Here is a 22,189-nt window from a genome sequence, read left to right on the forward strand (position 1 = left end):
CAAACTTGCCCCTTTCCTTAACCCCAATTTTCCCTGAAGTAGAACTTAAATTTAAAATTTTGTGAATTTTGAATGTAATCTTTTACTTTTTGATTTGGCCAGCCTTTGCTATCTTCATTCAGAGTGACTGATTAAAACTTCAGACTAACAATTTAGTTTGGATAAGGGTAATATGAATGTAAATAATTAGGCCTTCAAATGCTAGCAATTTTTAAAATAAGCTCATAGCTCTTTTACTTCTGAAATCAGAAAAGCTTAAATTGTACAAAGACTTCTGGGACATATTATACACAGGCACACATACAGACACACTTTGTATGTCTGTATACTTTGACAAACCCATCCAGTATTTTCAAATCCTGGAAACAATTGCTTCTTCCTTTTCATCAGATCTTTCAAATGTTGCCTTGTCTCCGTTTCTTCTTACTCTGTCCAGAATAAAGTTAGTGCTTTACTCTCCACATCAAAGTTTCAGAACATGTGCTACACCTACCAGGAATGGGTTAGGGGGAGCTTGGATTCCTTAGGTTCCTTAAAGGAAAGTAGAACTGGGGATCAAGGCTTGAGTCTGGTCTTGAGCAGCCTTTTATGTCCCTAGTGTGTTTTTTATGTATTTTCTTCTTTTAATGAGTGTGCCTTGCCTTCCTGCTCTGCGCCCTCAAGACCGTTGTAATGCCATACCTGCCCTGTACCATATAGAGAGGGGAGCTTTGAGTCCTAAAGGAAATTCTCTTGTAAAACCATTCTACATTCCCATGACAGCCAGAACTCAGAAGTCACTTAGGGATGGTACTTTTTTTGGGGGGGTATAGTCTGGGAATCGAACCCAGTCCCCCGCATGGAAGGCAAGCATTCTACCACTAAACCACCATGCACCCTGGGATGGTACTTTTTAATCACTGCTTGATAACTTTTCCTTAATGTTCCACATGGACTTAAAAATAAAGTATAGTCTCTGCTTATTGGTGATAAAGTCTCTATACAACTTTAATGGAATTTTATTTGGTTATGTTGTCATGAATGTACTTATTCATGAGCACATCTCCTGCATTTCCTATTCCTTTTTCTGTCTACAGTCTCTTCATTCCTTAAGATATTGTCACTAAGGAGGTGTGAAATTTCCCAACATGGATAAATAGGGCAACTGGGGAACATGGTGGGTCCTAATGTGGATTATTAAAGTCACCATCAGGCCTGGTGGTTCTTAATGTTGATTACTAGGCCCAATGGGGGCATGATGGGTCCCAGTGTAGACCTCTAGGTTCAATGGGAGAAGGGCAGGCCCTAAGGTCTGCTTTATTTGCAGGGGGATGTATGATTAGCCTAGAAAATAATGCTAAGGATTGAATGGTCTCATCTTTCAATCCACTGCTATGTTGGTATGTGAGCTTTGTATGAGGGGGCAGAACTGATGAGTAGCAAGAACTGGCCACTTTTAGCTCCAAATTTAAGTAAAATACTTGCTTTAGAACCCATTCTTGTACCCCCTTTTCTGGATAAGCAAGATAGCTAGATTATTTGGGTAGGTTCTCTGAGACATTGTTTTTGTTGTGCATATTTTCCTCTATATACTTCTCCTTTACAGACTTTACTTTGTGGACACAAATCTTAGTTCTTGTCCATCCAACTGTGCCTTCCGCCTATGTAAACACAGCGTACCTTTCCAGAGTCGGTACTTCCTCTGTTGCTTTTGCCAATAAAATAAGGTGAACTGCACTTCCTGGGCCACCCACACTTCCTGACACTGCTGGGCCTACAATAGATCCCTGGGGGCTTTTGGGTTCCAATACCCACTATGGGAGAGCTTAGCATCTCATCCTAGAGTGGCACGCATGGGTTACCTTGTTTGGTCTTCCACCTTCTTGCCAGTCCTTGTATTACTACAGCTAACTGCTATTCCTTATAGTGCCTCTAAGACCCTTGTTCCTTGCACATCTCTTGGGTCCAGGGAATGTTTTTGTCTCTGCTGTGGGCTGGAATCAGAACTTTGCTCTTTCACATGTTTCAATTGCTGGGAAGGAGAGGGAAGAACAATGTCCTTAAAGCAGGAGGGAGACTTTCTAGTATGCAGTATGGCTTTTTTCTGTATTCTTTGATCATCCTTAAGCATCTAAGACAAACAAAAGCATACAGTCATTTCACATTGTATAGTTTAATTTCCTGCACCTGACTCCCATGTTGCTTGCACAAGAAAGTGCCTCAATAGCATCGCTTATCATAGTAAGTGGATGTCTGTCTCATTAGAGTCTTTGAGTTACATTTCAGAGCACATTGCAATTGTGAAGCCCATACCCAACCATTCCTTCCTTATTTCTGTAGAAAGACGGTGAGTGGGGAAACGTGGGCTGGTAGGAGATTGTTGGAAATATGGATTGTGTGGGCAAGAAAGAAACTATGACCATGCTTGGGTCCTCCTTTGGACTTAGTGATTAATCCAGGAATCCACTGAAAGAATGGAGTCTCCATACAATGAATACAAAGCATTGATTCTGTGAACTCTTTGGTATCTATAAGTGCTCAGATATCCAGATTTGTAGAGTTATTATGCAATTATACGTGCACACACATACTTACAGATTATACAAGATACCCTCTTTACTTGATAAAGAGATAAGCTTGGCTATACCAACAGAGATCTAGTATAAATTGTTGTTATTACCCTTAAGTGGTACATTTATTTTCAACTTACACATACTTCTGATCACAGAATAATTTGCTGCATAGACAATTCTCTTAACAACCAACAAAATCATTTTAATATCATTCTCAATGGATGAAACCTTTATATACTTCATCAAACAAAAGTCTCTTTCTGGAGCTTGGGTTGAAATTCGGGTCTGTTACTTTATTGCCTTATGTCATCCAATGATGTAGGGCCAAATGAAGAAATGCACAGAAGCATATCAGGAAAAGTGGTCAGCACATTGGAAAGTTATTTTATTTACTTGACATTTAAAAACATTTCCATAGCACTTATGAACTATCAAGTATGGTTCTAAATGTTTTTAAGATATTAACTATTTGATAGTTAAACAGTTAATAGTTGAAGTGTGGCATCAATAATGTATATCTATGGGATCTGGAGAAGAAAAGAGTATCAGGAGTATATCTGTGAAATAGAATAACTATTAGCAATGAGACAAACTGTACTTTTGCATTCTGACAGAGCATTTTTACTTGCAATTTCCTAGTGAATCACTAGGAAACTATGCACTCACCATTTCCGAGGATGCCACATCTTTTCATGCTGTTTTATTGCTTTGATTAAGTTTCTCCTTCTCTCTCTCCACATCTTCCCAATAATTCTGCCATATTCTTAATCATGATGAGAGTCTAGTTCCATAAAAATCTACTTTAAGAGAATTTCTGAGAACCTTGTCAAGTTAAGACTAATAAGTGCCACTTATTAGCATTTTCTTGGTAATAGAGCTGTTCTGGATGGCAAATCTCTGAAGGACAGGGTCTTTTTTTTCTAATGAGTTTGTACTTTTTTCTTTTTGCACGGGCAGGCACTGGGAATCGACCCTGGGTCTCTGGCATGACAGACGAGAATGCTGCCACTGAGCCACCATCAGACCCCTTGAGATTTCACATTTTTTTTAAAAGTGAATTCACCTTTGCACACCATAAGGCATCCCTCACACTTGGAATCTCAATCTCAAGTATCTGAAGAGTGAATACAAGAGGAAGTAAATAAAAACCTGACTGAGATTCAGGTTACTCAGTAGAGGAAATAACAAATTGATGCAGCCATCAGATGAAAACCACCAAGAAAAACCTTTCATCCTGCAAAGTTAGATTTATTAACTTGCTGCCTCAAGGGAGAACATGCCATGAGGAACCATGGGGAACCTAAGAAACAGTAGGTTGGGGGACTGTTTAGAAAATTAAGGTTTGTACAGAATGATTCGGAAGAGGGAATAGGGGAAGTGAGGGGCAGGTATGGATTCAGTACAGCTATGGAGTGGGATCCGTTTGGCTTTTGGTGATCTCAGCAAAAAAAATTTCTTTTCCAGGCGGCTGGGGGTGTCCTTAATGAGAAAGCAGCAATCACTCATTAGGAGAGGGGCTGTGGGCTTTGGATATATATTGTTAATATGGCCTTGACTGTATCCTATCAAAAAATGATTTTGCGTTCTGATAGGACACATAGAATCTGCTTGCAAGTAGAGCTAGGAAGCAGATTAGACTCAGGGCCTTATTTCATTAACTACTAAGTCAGGAGAGATGAGTGTTAAGACTGAAAATTTAGTATTTGTAACTCTGTACTGGGGTGGTAAATAGGAAATGCAGCTATACCTGTCGTAGTGACCCACATGCCTCAATCCAACAGGCAAGAGTGGACTGTTCTCTTTGCACAGATGTGACTTCAAACATCAAAGTTGCTCATAGCCTATGACTTTATTATTATTATTTTTAATTTTTTCAGGAATCGAACCCGGGTCTCCAGCATGACTTTAAAAAACAAGAATATGGGCTCTTTAAAAAACAAGAATATGGGCTCTATTTCCTTGACGTTAATTAATTAATTAACAAAGTCCACCTTATGCTTAAATTAATGAAGAATGAACAGCTACAAAAGACTACAAAGCATCTGTAATCCATGTTGAACTAGCCAGAGGTGCCAAGGTCTGTGAACCACTACCAGAAAACAGCCGTAATACTACTCAGTGGGCAGAGGTCCTTGTGTTGAGAGGGACGAGAGTTGCAATATATGGCAAGTCTCGTCAGTGTAGAAGGGATGAAAGAGGTAGATAGATACTCACCACTGAAAAAAAACAATGAAATAAATAACAAATGAAAATTCTCAGGAAATAAAGAATGGATGCAGAAAAACTAAGTAGAGTCTATTTTGTGAATGCAAAGTTGTTTTAAAATGCAAAAAAAAAAATCTACCAATATTATAAATCACATTAAAAAAAATGAAGGAGAAAACCCAGTGATCACCTTAATAGATAAAGAAAAAGCTTTTGATAAAATTCACTATTTTAAATGGCCTATTTTCCTAGCGCATCATATTATTGATCATTCTAATTTGACTTTCTTATGTTTACTTAACAAACTCTAAAACCTAATTCTGTGTACAACTTTTTCTATGCTTGCATGTCCATTTTCTCAGGAAGCCCTTATGCTCCTTTTTGAAGATATCCCATCATACCTTTGCTTTCTTCACAGGGTGACTACATACGGGTCACTTTTTTCCAGTGATGGTCCTCTCCTCGGGCCACCACCTGGGTTCCCAGCCATCAACCCTCAGTGAAAGCTCAGAGCCTCATGTTACTGCTCAGAGATATGGAAACAAAAGACACAATGCCAGGATGGCATCCTACTGCTGCGCAGTGGGAGAAGTCAGCACTTCTGACTCGTTGGCTCCTTCCACAGATGTTTAAGGCCAGGCACTGGCTTTGGGCTGCAAACAAAGAAGAAGCTACCTATTGAGGGTTCACAGGCCAGTGGAGGAGACCTTCCTCTGGACAGGAAGAGTGTAGTAGAACCAGTGAGTATTGTCCGAGAGCCTCTGGTTCACACGCCCTTCCACAAGAGTCGGCGTAGGACAGCAGGGCTCTCGAGGGCCAGTCTGCCCAGAGCAGCGACGTACGTTACTCAGTTGAGCCTCATACGTACTGCTCATCGACTGACTGGTCTTCCACGTCAGAGCAGTATGGTGAGATGATTAAAATGGAAGCCATTAAGAAGAAACCCTTACACAAAACCCACTTCCAACTATACTGTAATACACAATATTGTACATAACAGAGAGGAACTCTTGGGCATTCAAAAAGCATCTCCACAAATTCTGCAATATTATATAGGATTATTTCCTTACTAATATGATCCTTTCTACTGCTGTAATAAAAAAGCATAAAATCACTGGAGGTAACTGCTGCTTAGATATCAAGGTGAATTTCATAAAGATTCCCTTTTCTATCCTTATGAGTCATTACTGATTCTAGGAGGAAGTAGGAAGACTTAATAATGTAGAACATATTTTTGCAGCTTCTCTTTCAATTCTGGTATTATTTACGTTAATCTGCTATTGGGAAACTTCAGTTCTCTGTTCTTGGACAAATAATCTGAGTCTCTAGAAGCCATAAATTTCCCATTAGCCCAAGGGGTTGACAGGTTATTCAGTTCACTCAGGTAATATGGTCCATAGAAATGGATCACTTTCTAATTAAAGTTCTCTTGAGAGGAAGGTGAAGAGCTTTTGATGGTCTGTCACTGGTCTCTAATCAGAATACATTGTTAAGGCACATTGTTCTGCAAGACGCTGCATTCCCATCCCACTTTCTCAGCATCTATCCTGTGCCATGGGTTTTTCTCCAGATGATTGCTTGACTCTGCTATGTATTATGTTTCCTCTGACCAGGTATCCCTGACCTGTTTCAATCCTTAAATCTCTTTTCAAACTCCTAAAATGTGTTCTCTTTTTGAGAACCTGGGAGGCATGCCCATTTATAAAAACCTCCATTTTTCATTGCCACTGATACTTACTATTAGACATCTGCACAAGGTCTGATTGATGGAGGGGGTGTGTGTACATTCCCCTTGCTTGTTTTTCTCTGCTTTATGGGAATACTGTGAGTTTTCTGATTTAGATAGTTTGCTGTGTTCTCCACTGAGGACAAAGCACAGAGTGTGCATATTGCTGTAAGGCAAAGAAAAAAATAACTGAAAAAGTGGACATAAAATATGCTAGGAAAACAAGCAAGGAGTCATGGTTGTCATGTGTATGATAGGTCCTGTCAGGTGAGGGATAGATGGAGGGTATGCAAAATGAGAGAATGGAAATTACACTAAGAAATAATCTCTATTTTCATTTTCATTTATGGCACAATCACAACAAAAGAACTCAAAGCACACTAAGGAATCAGAAATTATGTTGTAATTGAAACATCCATTAATCTCATGTGAGCTTTCTGGGTCATGCTTTATCAGAAGATTTTTCTGAGATATTCTTATAGATAAATGCAAAGATGTATCTGACATATCAAAAATGTAACAGTTGAGCAGGAAAGAGGACACTGAAAATTAATGAGTCTTCTTGGTTCCAGTAAAGAACTATTGTCACAGGACAAATAACTAACCCCAAATCTAGAGCAACGGGTACCTGCTGAGAGAATCAGGAAATCTGCATTTTTTTTCACCCAAGAGAGACACAGACAAATGCAATGTAAACCCAAACAAAGACAAGCTAGAAAACTTTAACAAATTTAAAAAAAAAACAAATAACCTCAGACTGGATTGTAACCCATACAGTAAAATAAATATTCATGCATCCATATTAATATAAATGAATGATTGATTGCTCCAATAAATGGGAGTTAAGGGCAAAAATCTTCCTTACAGAAGAGTTATAAATATTATATATATATTGAGATAGGTACATGCATACATACTCCTCCCTCTAGGAGGTGGAATTTGATTCCTCTCCCATTAGGTGTGGACAGTGGTCACTTAACATTAGAGAAAGGACTCTGGTAACTCTGTAGCGGTGAAACCTGGCAAATACCATCCAACCATTTAACTGTGTGGTCAAGGTAAACATCCCCAGGGATGGGTCATGTTGATATCATGTCCCCCCTGATATGATGCAATGAAAAAGGCACATTACCACTGTGGTCTTCTTCCCCCAAACCCAAAATTCCAGTTAATCATGATAAAATGGCAAACCAAGCCAACTCGAGAGAGTCTACAAAACACCTGGCCAATAATCTTCATAACTGATAAGAACATGACAAATGAAGACTGAGAAAGTATCACAAATTGAAAGTGATAGGAGATATGACTAAAGGCAATGTGTTATCCTTGATTAGCCCCTGCAGCAGAGAAAAGACATTAGTGGAAAAACTGGTGAGACCTGAATAAAATTGGTAGTTTAGCTAAAGAGATAGCACACATGTTAATTTCTTAGTATAGCAAACGTATAATGTGGTTCACATTGGGTGAATCCACTTCAGTTTTCAGCTCCAACACATATAAAACTTGGAAAATCATAAGCCAGATAAAGTGAAAACCAATGACTTTTTTTAGATCCATCAGAAAACTGAGGTTGCCATGCAGACCTTGAAATTTGGAGAAACGGATACATCTAGAGAGGTACAGTGTCCAATACCTGCTAACCTGAAACAGCAGTTACTGGAGCCAGAGAGCTGGTAAGCACTCTTAAAGGACAATTTTGATGAATTGCTGGAGGCTAAGAGTAGACTAGCGTGAGAGTGAGGAAGTCCCGAGACTGCAGTTTCAGGGAACTGCCCCTCCAGGAGCCCCAGCAGACTCACAGGGTGAGGATTGGTTCTGGGAAAAGGAGAGGAATATTAGCTATTTTGTAACATGCTGGGGGAGCCTACTCTATAGCAAAAACCTCCCCTCCTTGTGAAAGGACTTTGGCAGAAAGCAATTCTGCAACTTTATTCCTGCTGGGGGGACATGAATTCCTCTACACATCAGCCTCCTTCCACCTTTCTGTAGCTTCTAAATGGCGAGGGGCGTGTCAATAGAGGACAGGGCTTCATGGAGTTTTATTGGGGATGCTGCAACCAGAGAAGGAATAAAAGGGAGGGACAAAACAGGACGGCTAGAGTAAGGACAGGAACACTTATGAAGGCCACAGCTTTGAGACAAAGGCTGTCCACGCAAAGACCGAGACCCAGTTGAAAGATCTTAAATTGGCCTCTCCCAACACCATGCTGCCAAGCCACCAGAATCCAGTGTAATGGCTGTGAGTTAGAGCTGGGAGAGCTCCCAGGCACACTCTCTCGGAGGAGCCACACAGGGAAGCTCAAGTCCAGAAAGGAGGCTCAGTCAAGGACACTGGAGAAATCTGAAGCCTCTGGTGCCCACAGCTACGGCAAACATCACAGGCACCACAGCCGATACAGGACAGAAACTTGGATCTACATAAAGAAAGGAAGCGCAACAGAGAAGGAATAAATGAAGGTAAAACAAAACCTTTCATTTTTCTTATTCTATATTGACCTAAAAGATAACTTTTTCTCCAAAGCAATTATAGTAACATTAGATTGCATGATTATAGCATATGGATAAGTGAAATAAATGATGAACATATAACAAGGGATTGGAGGGAAGAAATGGGAAAACAGCCTTATAAGGTACCTACCTGTATTACCTGTACTACCTGTACTATCTGTGAAGCAATGAAGTGTTATTTGATGGTGAACTTAGATTATTTGAAAATATATATTTGTGAATTCTGGGGCAACCGCAAAAGATTAATAAAACAATTTTAAATGATGCCCTTAGTGAGGAGACAAAAACAATAGGGGAAGCAGGGGTGAGAGAAATGTTTCCACTGCCTTTGCAACTTTTATGTTAATCTACAATTATTCCCAAAATAGAAAAAGGGAGTAAAACTGAGGAATGACCAAAATGACCTGTGGGGTAAATGTTCTTTCTGTTTCTAAAATCAAAATTGATTCATCTCTCAAGTGGTATATTCATAAAAGCATCGTCTTTATGTGTTCTTGTTTACCACTGGACTCTAGGCTTGCTTGTTTCAATTTCACGTCGCATAGACTGTTATATGGCGTCATGATATTTTCTAAAAAGTCTTACAGAAGTTGTATGTCAATGGAAGAACCATGCATAACTTAGGGTCCCCATATATATTTCTTTAACTCAGTTGATGTGTTGGAACATCTGTCAAACTTATTTTGTCTCATACTGATCAAACAGCCTGATAGTTGCTTGAGTTTGCTTCTTCTTATTAGAGGGATTGAAAGCCCATGGATTTTGAGAGAAAGTCAGAAAACAGAGTTTTTATTTAAGACTCATCTTTTGCTTGATATGCTGCTTAATCTTGTGGAAACTAGTTTTGTTTATCTGTAAAATCATAATTATTAGAACCTACATCATGGAGTTGCAGGGGGGATTAAGAAAACATTAAAATGCTCTATAATTATAAAGTTCTGCTATTATGGATTTTATCAGGGTATTATTGTGTTTATAATGCAAATGAAGATTGGGCCTACACAATTATGGGATTCTTTAATATCTTCCCACAGTAGCCTACAATAGTGGGTATCTTATAGATGGTTAAATATGATGATAACTTAAAATAATTTAAGGTCACCTTCTTTTGTTGCATTGTTTGGTCAGAGCATTAGGATATCTGTATCCTATACACGCTCATCTGTAAGAGTTATTGCTGTGTAACAATGTTCATGCATGAATACCAATAATTTTGAAAAGCTGCATACGGACACCATAATCCTCGTGCAATTCAATGAGATTGAGCTATGCAATGGAAAAGAAAAATGATGAAAATGGGAAGGACAAGCTTTTCACATGAAAATTGCACCTAAAGCTCTGTTTTTTCTAGGTTATATCTCATTAGAATCATCCCTTCTGAGGCATGAATCGATTTGATGCCAATTTCATCCACTCTTTTTGCTAGCAAAGAATTATAAAATATTGGAATATCTAGAATACTTAATTAACTTTCTGATAATTTTATAGGTGTCAGGTGTTTATTTTTTTATTTCCTTAATTTTCACATACCCATACATAGTCTTAGCCATCAGCTTGGCAAAGCTATAGTACCCAGTTATTTAATCAAACACTAATGTGAGTATTGCTGTGAAAATATTTTGTAGATGTGATTAATATCTAAAAATCATTGATTTTAAGTAAAAGAGATCCACTCTCGAAAATATGGATGGGCCTCATCTAGTCAGTTGAAGGCCTTATGAGCGAAAACTAATGTTTCCCGGAACAAAAAAGAAATTCTGCCTCAGAACTAGAGCATCAACTCCTGACTGAGTTTTCTGCCTGCCAACCTGCCCGACATCTTTCAGACTTGCCAGCTCCTACAGTCGTGAGAATCAATTCCTTACTATATATCCTATTGGTTCTGTTTCTCTGGAGAACCCTGACCGGTGCACCATCATTGTTCATCCCCAAACATTTCCCTTTTAGTTTGAATTTCTTCACAATTCATTCAAGCAGTTCAGCTAATCCCTTCTTGGGGAACTGTCTCCTAGGCTCTGACTTCTGGAATCTAGTGGGTGGTTTATCTGACAGCCTGCTGAACAGCAGTCATCCCCTCATCTTCCTTCTCCATCAGCTTGGGGACTCTCTTCACCGTCTCTTGTGTTGAATCCCTATTTCCATGGGGTCCCCACTCCAGTATCTTACTGATAAAACCTTTGGGGGAGATTCACTGAAAACAATTTCATTTTATATTTTGACTGGATGTTTATTTAGAGGTTATGAAATTATTTACCCCCTGAGTTTTTAGGGTAATTTTTAGTATAAATGCAGTCTTCCATTTCTGTTTCTGAGATCACCAATGCCCTTTGTTTTTTGATCCTTTGAATTGGCACTGATGGGCCCAAGGGCCAAACCTGGGAAACAGCTGCATTTCAGATTGTAAAGAAGAACAAGAGAAGGAGATGATGAAAGACTAGATAGGTATGCAGAGAACTAGGAGAGTATGGAGTGAAGTAGACCATTTCCAGAATGATGGCAAGGTCTAAAGGATCTAATGTAACAGAGAAGCAAATAAAGTGCCAATTTAATATAAACTCATATTAGTTGATAATAGGGTAACACAGGCCCTTTTCAATTATTCTGTCCTCTGTGTTCCAATTGCATTCATATCTATTGAAGTATTTATTTCATTATTTTTATGACCATATATAAATTATTAACATTATATTCAAGGCTCTTGACAGACAGAATATGCAAAAGACCATATATGACAATAGAGCTCTCACTCAAAGCCTCTGTAGTAACAGGATCAACCAGGGGAAACCAAAGATGCTCCCTCAATCATTCACACAGGATGCCCCGTTTTCCGGTAGCTCATTTCCAGTTTCCCCATGCCAACACCCTCTGCCGGGGCTTACCTGGAGCCTCCCTTTTGTTTTCACTATGAAATTGTCCCATTCCCCTGCCTTTGTTTGAATCTGCCACACACGCATGATGTGGGCTTACTCCTTTGCTAGACAGCAAGCTCTGCAGGAACAGCCTCTGCTCGCTCTCATGTGGGTGGTCTTTGTTTATTTCTACACTTTTTTCTCTCCAATTTGACCACAAAATATTGTCCTCCTCACTCTCAATGGAGGACAATGCCCTTCCAGACAGGCTCCTGGACTTTGATGGGGAAGAATCAAAGAATGGGGAAAGAGAGACAGGACACGAGAGGAAGAAAAGGATTTAGTGAATGAGATTAAGTCAATTATACAGAAAATATTAGCCTGGGATTAAGTTGGCCTGAACCCTTTAGGGCTCAGGGCAAAGGAAAGATTTTGTGGAAAGATATGCAAAAGTAGCTACAATGATTGAGATAAGTGGATGAGAGAGAAAAACATGGAATTTAAAGATGCCCTCTGTTTTGGGAGATCATGTGGCCCTTAGGAGATATAAAAGCATTAAAAGAATGAGTTAAATTGAAATTACTTTTGTTTGCATGGACTATGTTCTTGTGAACAAATTGCTTCCTGGGTTTGCATATTGTTTTTGCCACATTCTGTATGTGTGATTGGCCAAGTTACTTAGCTTCTAGTTTCCTCATCAATAATGATAAACACACATGGTTCCTATACTAAAGGGTTGCCAAAAACTAAATCAGTTTTTATTTTTGTGGTTTGAATCTCTATGTACCCCAGAAAACCATGTTCCTAAATTTAGTCCATTATTCTGTCCTCTGTGTTCCAATCACATTCATGTCTATTGAAGTATTTATTTCATTATTTTTAAGACCAGATATAAATTATTAACATTATATTCAAGGCTCTTGAAAGACAGAATATGCAAAAGGCCATATACCAAAGATACTTTGGTTTCCTCTTTGGTAGGTGTGAACCCATTGTAAGTAGATGTGACCCACCTTATCCAGGGTGGGTCTTCATCCTCTTACTGACATCCTTTATGAGAGAATGGAATATAGACAGAAAGTCACAGAAGTTGAAAGAGAAATCCCCAGGACCAGAGGCTGGAAGGAATAAAACCTGAAAGAGAATGCAGAGACCAGCAGACACTGTCATGTGCCTTGCCTTGTGACAAAGTAGTCCAAGATTGCTGGTAGCCTGTCTTCAAGAAGAAGGTATTATCATGAGGATGCCTAGATTTGGATATTTTCCTGGCCTCTGAATTGTAAGCCTGTAAGTTAATAAATCCCCATAGTAAAAGCCAACCCATAAAATGGTATCTGCATTTCAGCAGCTTTAGGAAACTAAAATGGATGTATATAAGCATTTAGAATAGTGCAAACACACATTAAGCATTTTATAAGTGCTAGCTTACTTCAACATCAGGACTGAACCATATATCCATTATAGCTTTTAAAGTAACTCTCTCTGTGCCTGGCATGGCTAATTTTATTCATCTGTAATGTAGACTTTAAAAATATATATATTCCTCCTTGCTCAGCAGGTGTCATGTGTAGGGTCATTGCTTTAAGCTAATGAGGGTCAAATAAGAACCTAGAATTAAAAAAGCCCTCCCTTCTCAGTTTGCTAGGGTTACTTTGAAAAGTGCCACATACTGGTTTGACTTACATAACAGGAGCTTATTGCCTCACAGTTTTGGAGGCTAGAAGTGCAAGATAAGGTAGCAGCAGACCATGCTTTCCTGAATTCCAAAGTATTCTGGTAGCAGCTTCCTGGCAACCAAACTGTCTCCATCACATGGCAGTCTGTCTCCTTGGGTCTTCTGTGGCTCTTCCTCCTACTGCCCGAAATGTCCTTAGTGTGTAAGGGCACCAGTAATATTGGGTTGAAGCGTGCCATGATTCAATCTGACCCCATCTAAATAAGGTCCTCAAAGATCCTATTGACACATGAGCCCACTCCCACAGGACTGGCCATTAGGACCTGACTGGGTCTTTGTTGGGGGCAGGGTTCTAGAATTTGTGGCAAGGAGGTGAGAAGCAAAAAAACGTCCTCGTACTCATGTCCAGAGGGGTACGGAGGCCACAGCTAGAAGGGTAAGATCGAACGACATCTCCATCAATATATTAGTTAGAGGGAAAATGGGAGCTTAGTTATAGGAACTGGGGAGACTTAGAACAAGGAGGAGAAAGTAAACCAGCCAGAAGGTGGTAAGTATGAAATCCAGAAATGAGTTTAAAAAATAGGAGCAGTGGCTCCCTTTGCAAAGCTAGTCAATCAAAGAGATGAGGCAGGGCAACACATGAAGACAGGATTTTATTAATCTTTGAATGTGCGATGGTCAGTTTTGTTGTTGACTTAGCCAGGCTATGGTGTCCAGTAGTTTGTTCAAGCAAGCTCTGTCTTGATTTTCTTTCATAGATGAACATGCATCTATGGCTGATTGTATTTACAGTCAATAAAGGAGCTTGTCCTCAGCAATGTGGGAGCCTCCTCATCCAGTCAGTGTGAGGATTTAAAAGCCAAACTGAGGATTTCAGAAATCAGAAAGAAGAATGTCTGCCTTAAATTAAGTCAGCCAGCTTCCCCTGGGGAATATGGACTTGCCAGACTTCAGAATCGTAAGTTTCCTGCTTGTGGTTTGCCCTACGGAGTTCATACTTGCTAGAATTTGTGGTCACATAATAATTCCTCACAATAAATCTCTCTCTATATATGTATATATATGTTTATATACCATATTGGTTCTGTCTCTCTGGAGAACCCCTGACTAACACAAGTAGTCATTACTTAATTGTAAAGGAGGGATGGCATTCTAGGTTGGAGAAGAACATAAGCAGACCTGCGGAGGAAGCAAAGAGCTTAACCTGTGCAAGGAGAGAGAGGGCTTCCCTAATACAGTGGAGATTGTATGTGAGAGAGCAGGAGATAAACCATTTGAGTAAATGAAGGCAGGGAAGAATGTGGCAGGTTTTAAGAGTCAGGCATTAGTGTTTCGAGGGAACTCCAAAGGTAATTATTGGAGCTTAGGGAAAAGGCAAGAGATTGGTTATTGGAAATAAAACTGAATCTGGATGCTATAAATGTGTTAGATGATGAGATAAAGATTAGTAATGTGATGGTTGGGTTCTGGTGCCAACATGGCCAGATGATGGTGCCCAGTTGTCTGGTCAGGCAAGCAGTGCAAGGATACTTCATGGCTGATTGATAAACCAGAAGGCTGGTTTATTAAATCATCGGTCAGTTGATGCATCTGTGACTGATTACATCTACACACAGACAATCTCTCCTGTAGAGTTTGTCAAGGAACTTCATCTGAGTTGCTAGCCTCACAGCCTGCCCTGTGGATTTTGGACTCCTGCATGAGACACCTTTATAAATCGCCTATTTACAGATATATTCTGTTGGTTCTGTTTCTCTAGAGAACCTGAATTATACAAGTAGCAAGTTTAGTTGGAGGCAGAATTGCTGGATTTCCTCCAATCTAGAAACAGGGTTGAACAAGGATCTTCATGGAGGAGGCAGGTAGAGCCTGGAAGTAAAAGCTGAGGATGAGGCAGTAAGCAAGCCTTTCACTCCCCCTTCCAGAGGTCCTCTTTATGTTACTCAAACCCTCCTTCTTTCCTCAGGCTTTGTGATGAGCACCTAGTGACATCTTCCTCTACAGCTTCCATGTCTGTGGTAGAGGACGGATGACAAATTAAGGATGAACACGATGGCCAGACTTAATGACCATTGAGTATATGGGATGAACATGAGGGAAGAGTTACATGTCTCTATTTGAGAAAACCAGGATAAATGAGTCACCTCTGCCCATATGGCAGAGAGGATAAAGAACACCGTGTGTAGCAAATAAAGATTGATGGAAGCCATATCGAGTTCGAGGAGAGAGCAATAAACACAAGTTAGAACATATGGGCGTCTACCCCTGAGGCTGTGGATACTTCCTTATGGATGAAGGGAAAGATAGGGCTGAACCTGGGCAGACCTTTCTGTGGAAATCCCCTTACCTCCTCTTCCCTCCTCCTGTGTTTATTTTTTCAGTTCACATTTTTATTTGACAGAAAAAGTTGCTCTTACTGTGCAACTTCTTTATAATCAAAATATTTCCAGAAATGTGAAGAACATTTCTGAGAGGCTCACAACATCATTGGGAGAAGAGGGGGTGTCTTGTTTCAGTCCTTCCCTGTTCCTTCCAGGAACTCTTCACAGGTATTTCCAAGTCCGAGTAACTTGTCCCCAACCCAGCACCACCCCAAACAGAAGTCCTTCATGTCCTCTGAACTTAAGGTAGGAGCTTGCCAACCCTTTTTCCCTCCTGCCACAAACCATCTAAAACCATGGAATAAGGACAATTCCGGGAGAGTAATACTCCTGTCAACAACAGTAAAGAAATACTGCTTTTGGAAATACCTGATTATAGAGAATTATGGGTATTATAAATGTGATTTAACCACTGTAGAATAAAAGCAAAGAAAAGCACTCAAGTTGGAAATCTCCCATCCAATCTCCTTCAATCTTCTCTTTCAAAAAATATTTCTTAAATATTATGAAAAGAGTATACCTTTAATACCTAAATTACTATTTACTCTACTAGCTGCATGAATTCATTGTTCAATTATATTTACTTATCCTAAATTCTTCTTTCCAAATCTAGTCTCTCAGTCAGCAGCCTCTTTCACCATTCCCAAATGTATCCTGATCTTGATAACCAAGTGTCATTCTTGAACAAATGTGGAAAGTTTAATTATTTTCTAGTGCAGGAGTTTTGCAACCAGATTCTAAAATGCATGGTGCATTGAATTCATCAGCATGCTCTAATAATTAATCTTAGGTTATGAAAACAAACTATGAGTAATGACATAATCAACTTTGGCTTACGAATATAGATTCCATAGTAAGAAACTAACACACATTAGCGTTTTTGTATCAATTTTCAGCTAATCTTGAATACCTTCTTGACTTTGGGACACAGCTGTATTTTGGCAATAAAACCATCTAGCAGTATTTCTCTAAATTTAGAATCTGTAAGAATCACTTGGAGGACTCTCAGCCCCAGAGATTTTCGTTTAGTAGGTTGTTTGTGAGGCTGCGAATTTGCTTTTCTAATAAAAGAGCCTGCTGATACTGGTTGCCAGATCCCATGTTGAGCAATGTCGCTTTGTAGGAGTCGCCATTACTGTTAGGCTTTCCATACCTCATCATAAGAATTATTCACGATAAGGTACCAAAGATAGGGAGATTGTAAGGAATCTTTAATTTTCCTCATTTTAAATAGCATCCTTTGCTAAACTACTGTTCATAAGAATATGAACATCTTAATACTAATAGAATATAAGAAATTAAGAATACACAATTTGGATGAGCAGGATGTCCATGGTATTTCATTGTAGTTCCCAGTTCAAGACAATGCCAGGAACTGTTTTGATTTCGATGTTAGTGTGGCAGGCTTAAAATCCATTCATCACTCTAAACGCACACACACACATACACACATGCACACACATCTCATCCTCTCCTGGTTTGAACAAATGCCATTAAATATGAATATTTAGTTTATCCAGAAATCATATTATTTTGAAAGATGTATATACTTCTCTGTATGTTGAAAAATTCTCAGCGTGTAAATTAAAAAAAATAGTAAATAGTACTGAACAAAGTACTTTTGTTTAGTTTTGCTTTCTTTTTGATTTGTTCTCTTTAAGATTCTGCTCTGTCTCCCGTTGATCTATTCCTACTTATCACCCTGAGATGAAAGAGATTATTTGGCTCTTGTGAGGCACAGGGAACAGGGTCCTCCAGTCTACACAGTGCCTGTGGATCTTTGCTCCCTCCACTGCAGTGCCCCTGGTCTTGCCTGCTCCGTGGCTGTGGACATCTGAGGGTAGTTGAACTTCTCTAGACTTTCAGGAAGCCACAATGTCCCACAATTCAGGGGCCCATGTCTAGCCATTGTCTCCTGCCAAAGACCTTGCTAGCAGGACCTGCTTCCTCTGAATTCCTGGTCTTCGCCAACCAATTAGTCTGCTTAGTGCTTCTGCCCTGGCACGGGAGGGCAGGCAGGAGTCTTTGGTTCTTTGCCCTGTGAAAGGTGGCTGCAGGAGCTCCAGCACAGCCTCATGGTTGTCTCCCTGGCTGCCTTCCACCATGGTGAAAGGGTTGAACTTATCATTTCATCAAAACTGAAATCTGCTGGTGCTTCAGAAGTCACCATTAGGAGATGAAAAGACAAGTCACAGATTAGGAGAAAATATTTGCAAAGTATGTATCTGATAAATGACTTGTGTCCAAAATATAGAAAGAAATTTTGCAACTCAATTATAAGAAGACAAAAACATAATAAAAAAAATGAGAAAAATTTGAATAGATTTTCCACTAATTTAAATATACACATGGCCAATAAGCACATGAAAAGATGCTCAGTACTGTTAGCATCAGGGAAATACAAATAGAAAGACAATGAGATATCACTTCACATGCACTAAGATGGCTATAAGCAAAAAGGCAGTAATAAGTGTTGATGAAGACGTAGAGAAACTAAAACCCACATTCGTTGTTTGTGGAAATGTAAAATGATGCAATACTTTTGGAAAACAGTGTAGCTGTTCTTTAAAAAGTAAAACCTAAATTTGCCATATGACACAGCAATTCCACTCTGGAGTATCCATCCGGGACAACTGAAACTATCTGTCCACACAGTGGCTGTACACCAATGTCCATGGTAACATTATTTATAATAGCGAAGGAGTGGGAATGATCCAAATGCCTTTGCATGCTACAGCATAGATGAACTTCAAAAATATTATGCTAAGTTTTAAAAGCTGATTGTAAAATTCCATTTATATAAAATAATCCAGAAAAGACAAATTTAAAAAGACAGAACGTGTATTAGTGGTTCTTTAGGGCTGGAGGGAGAATGAGGAGTGACTGCTAATGGGCAGGAGGGATCTTTATGGGACAATGAGAATGTTCTATAATGGGATCATGGTGATACTGCACAACTCTACAAATTTACTGAAAATCATTGAATTGTGCTCTTAATTAGGTGATTTTTTTGATGTGTAATTTATAGTTCCATAAAGCTGTTAATAATTGAAGTAACAGCTTTCAGGATTGCTATAAGTAGAGTTTGAGTGCCTTGCCTGGTACATAGTAGCTAGTCAATAATTGATAACTTTTAGTATTACTGTGTTTTTATCTATGACAACATATTTCAATTGTCTAAATATTATGCCAGCTTAGTATCCCAAGAGACCAACCCTATTTGTACATTCAAAAATGTACAAAATGGAGCAACAACCCATCCTTCCTTCATTTAAATAGTAGCATTTAAATAATAAATGAACATTTGTAACATTTAAATATTGAATGAATATGAAGAATGAATGATACAATCACCTACAGATGGAATCATGTCTAAGGTTTAGTTAGACTTTATCAATGTTTGCGTTAACAATTGTTTTTCCCTAAGTTCTAACCCATGAAATATAAGGTCAAGCATTGATCTTGTTAGAAGTTTTCATTTCATACAGAAACAAAATTATATAATACTAGTTGCATCAACTGAATAGTGGGGAGCCATTTATATATTTTAAAATTTGGTAGCTTCCTTTCATAATGCTCTTATGAAATGTTTTTAAAAATCCTTTAGTTTACAGTATATAATTAGAGATACAGCCAGTAAAACAGAATAGAAGAACTGAAATCCCAAAAGCAGAATGCATTTTGCAGGCTAATTTTATAGGTTTTAATTAACACTTTATGTTTGCAAATTGCAATTAAAAGCTATTAAATTTTGCTGCCCTTCTATCTGTAAGAAGCATACTTTAAATAGTGAAAGCAAAGACCAAAATGGGAAGATCTCCCCCAGCAGTGTGCGCATTTTGCTCTCCTTTCTGCATTCTCAAGGGTTTCCTCCAAGCTTTCTGCTTGATTATTTTCTTTAAGGGGTAATCCTTTGCTTGAGTTTGCTAGAGTTCGGTAAGCCAGTAGGAAAATGCCTGAGAAACCAAAGGTATAAAAACAGTTTCTACAAGAAAAGGAATTCTAAAAAGGTCCGTGGGCAACAATTTTGTTTCGTTATAGGGTTACTTAACTCCATGTTAAAGTAAGGCTGAAAGTGATTATATTCTTCAGATTTCAGAATAGGTTGTAATTCTGTTGGGTGCAGATAAGAGAATTCCCAAGTTACTGAAAATCTCATTTCTTTTTATTTAGCTAAATGCCTGCATTACATGTGATTTTAAGAGGCAAGAAAATACACTATAAAAATACAAATTTAAAAAAACAGAGTAAATGCACCACACAGTGAAAGGCAATGGACAAAATTCAGACAAATGTGTACACTTAGGAGTGGGGAAGAGGAGGGTGGTAACTTGGTGTGTTGGTTAGTTTCATGAGTCAACTTGGCTAGGTTATTGTGTCCAGTTGTTTGGGCAAGCAAGCTATAGCCTGATTGTTACTGTGAATGAATTTCATAGATGGATTTGCACCTTTATTGTGTTGATTGCATCTACAACAGATTGTATCTTCAATCTGCAAAGGAGATTGTCCTAAACAATGAAGGGAATCTCTTCATCCAATCCTTTAGAGGTCTTAGCGTCAGAGCCAAGGATTCCAGATGTCAGAAGGAATTTCTATCTCTTCTTCAACCAGCCATTCTCTCCTGAAGAACTCAACTTCACCCTCTTCATAATTTCCAACTTGCAGCCTGTCCTGTGGAATTTGACAATCCCACTGTCATGTGAAACACTTCTTATTTACACACACATGCACACAAATGCACACAAATATCTTCCGATTAATATACACTGGGGCACAGACCATCCGTTTCCTGTTGACAGAGAGAGCAGTCATGACTTTAGATCCAAAAGCCCCTCTGGCACAGGACGAAGAGACCACTGGGCTCTAGGACATTTGGTAACGGTGTCCTGTGACTGCCTACTCCCTCCCACCTCCAGACCCTCCAGTAGCCAGCCTGCTGGCTGTTCTGGTGTTCTGAGTTGAATAGTGTCCCTCCCACAATCCATGCTCACCTAGAACCCCAGAATGTGACCTATTTGAAAAAGCGTCTTTGCAAATGTAATTAGCTAAGATGAGGTCACACCTGATTTGGGTGAGGCCTAATCCAATGACTGGTTTTCCTATAAGAAGAGGAAATGAGATGCACACAGACAGACAGAGAGCATAGCATGTGAAGACAGAAGCGGAGATCGGAGTGATGCATCTGCAAGGCAAGGAATGCCAAGAATTGCAGGCAACCACTGGAACTTAGGGAGAGGCAAGTAAGGATTCTTCCCCAGTGCCTTCAGAGGGAGCGTGATTCTGCTGACAGCTTGATTTTGGATTTCTGATCTCCAAAACTGTGAGAGAATTTATTTCTGTTGTTATTTACCATCTGGTTTCGGAAACTAATACACTTGGTGATGAAATTTAACTTATCTTCTCTTATGGATAGTGGTGTGGTAATTTGTGTGCGTGTGTGTGTGTGTGTGTGTGAAAATGTGGGCATCTATTATTCTGTCTGTCCAGTGTTTTCTTTATGGGAGAAACTTTCCACTTCATTTGTCTGCAAATTTTCATTCTCTTCCTGCATCCTTTCCATTCTCATGGTTTCCACAAAGGTGCTGTGTTATTATTGACACCATCCCTTGGCCACAGGAAATTCATCCAGGAATAAGTATCTGCTCCAAGACTGGACAATCTGAATCCTTTCCTAGGAAATTGAAAGGGGATACCTTGTTCTATTTCCCCACTTGGATTTGACTCATCTCCTAAACATGAAATGTGAACAAATACAGTAATCCCATGCATTGAAGGAGTGGGAAAGCCAGCTACCCAAAAGAACGAAGTGCCCTGTGTGCTTGTTTTAGCAAATTCAAGTTGTATCTCTATAATTCTTTTTTGGAAAGATTACTACCTAATACTAAAATTGTATTTGTAGTAAATGTTCATTGGGCCCACTCCTTTTCTTACAGATAGAAGATATTTACTACTTTTAAATTCAAAACTTAAGCTGCAGTATTTACAGTATCTAAATAGTCAAGACAAATTCATGTTTTGATGCATGCACTTTTCTTTATGTATGTGTTACACAGTTTCATACACTGATGACAAAGCTCTCAGAAAATCATGTTTAGACAAACACCAACCTTCTTAATGACTGATAACACTGAAAAAAATCACTGGCCATGTATTCTTTTCTTTTAGTTGAATAAAGTCTTTCCCTTGTTCCTGCCCCATCCCGACCTATAGTTGATGTGTAAGAAATAATATTTGTTGTTTAACTGCTCAGATTTTTGGATTCTTTAGTCATTTTGTTCATTCTGATCATC

General features: G+C 39.0%; 1 long non-coding RNA gene and 1 pseudogene across 2 annotated transcripts in view; both read left to right on the top strand.

Moving 5' to 3' along the window:
* Nucleotides 1–5,932, top strand: part of LOC143665644 (CCR4-NOT transcription complex subunit 8 pseudogene) — a 64,812-nt pseudogene extending 58,880 nt beyond the window's left edge. Inside the window, exon 7 of the transcript XR_013167130.1 lies at nt 5,176–5,932. The product of XR_013167130.1 is annotated as a CCR4-NOT transcription complex subunit 8 pseudogene (transcript). The remainder of the gene's footprint in view (nt 1–5,175) is intronic.
* Nucleotides 5,933–14,248: 8,316 nt separating this feature from the next.
* Nucleotides 14,249–22,189, top strand: part of LOC143658892 (uncharacterized) — a 52,608-nt gene continuing 44,667 nt past the window's right edge. The window contains exon 1 of the long non-coding RNA XR_013163356.1: nt 14,249–14,476. This is a non-coding gene — a long non-coding RNA (uncharacterized LOC143658892). The remainder of the gene's footprint in view (nt 14,477–22,189) is intronic.

Source organism: Tamandua tetradactyla, chromosome 2 (assembly GCF_023851605.1).
Source record: "Tamandua tetradactyla isolate mTamTet1 chromosome 2, mTamTet1.pri, whole genome shotgun sequence".
Taxonomy (NCBI): Eukaryota; Metazoa; Chordata; class Mammalia; order Pilosa; family Myrmecophagidae; genus Tamandua; species Tamandua tetradactyla.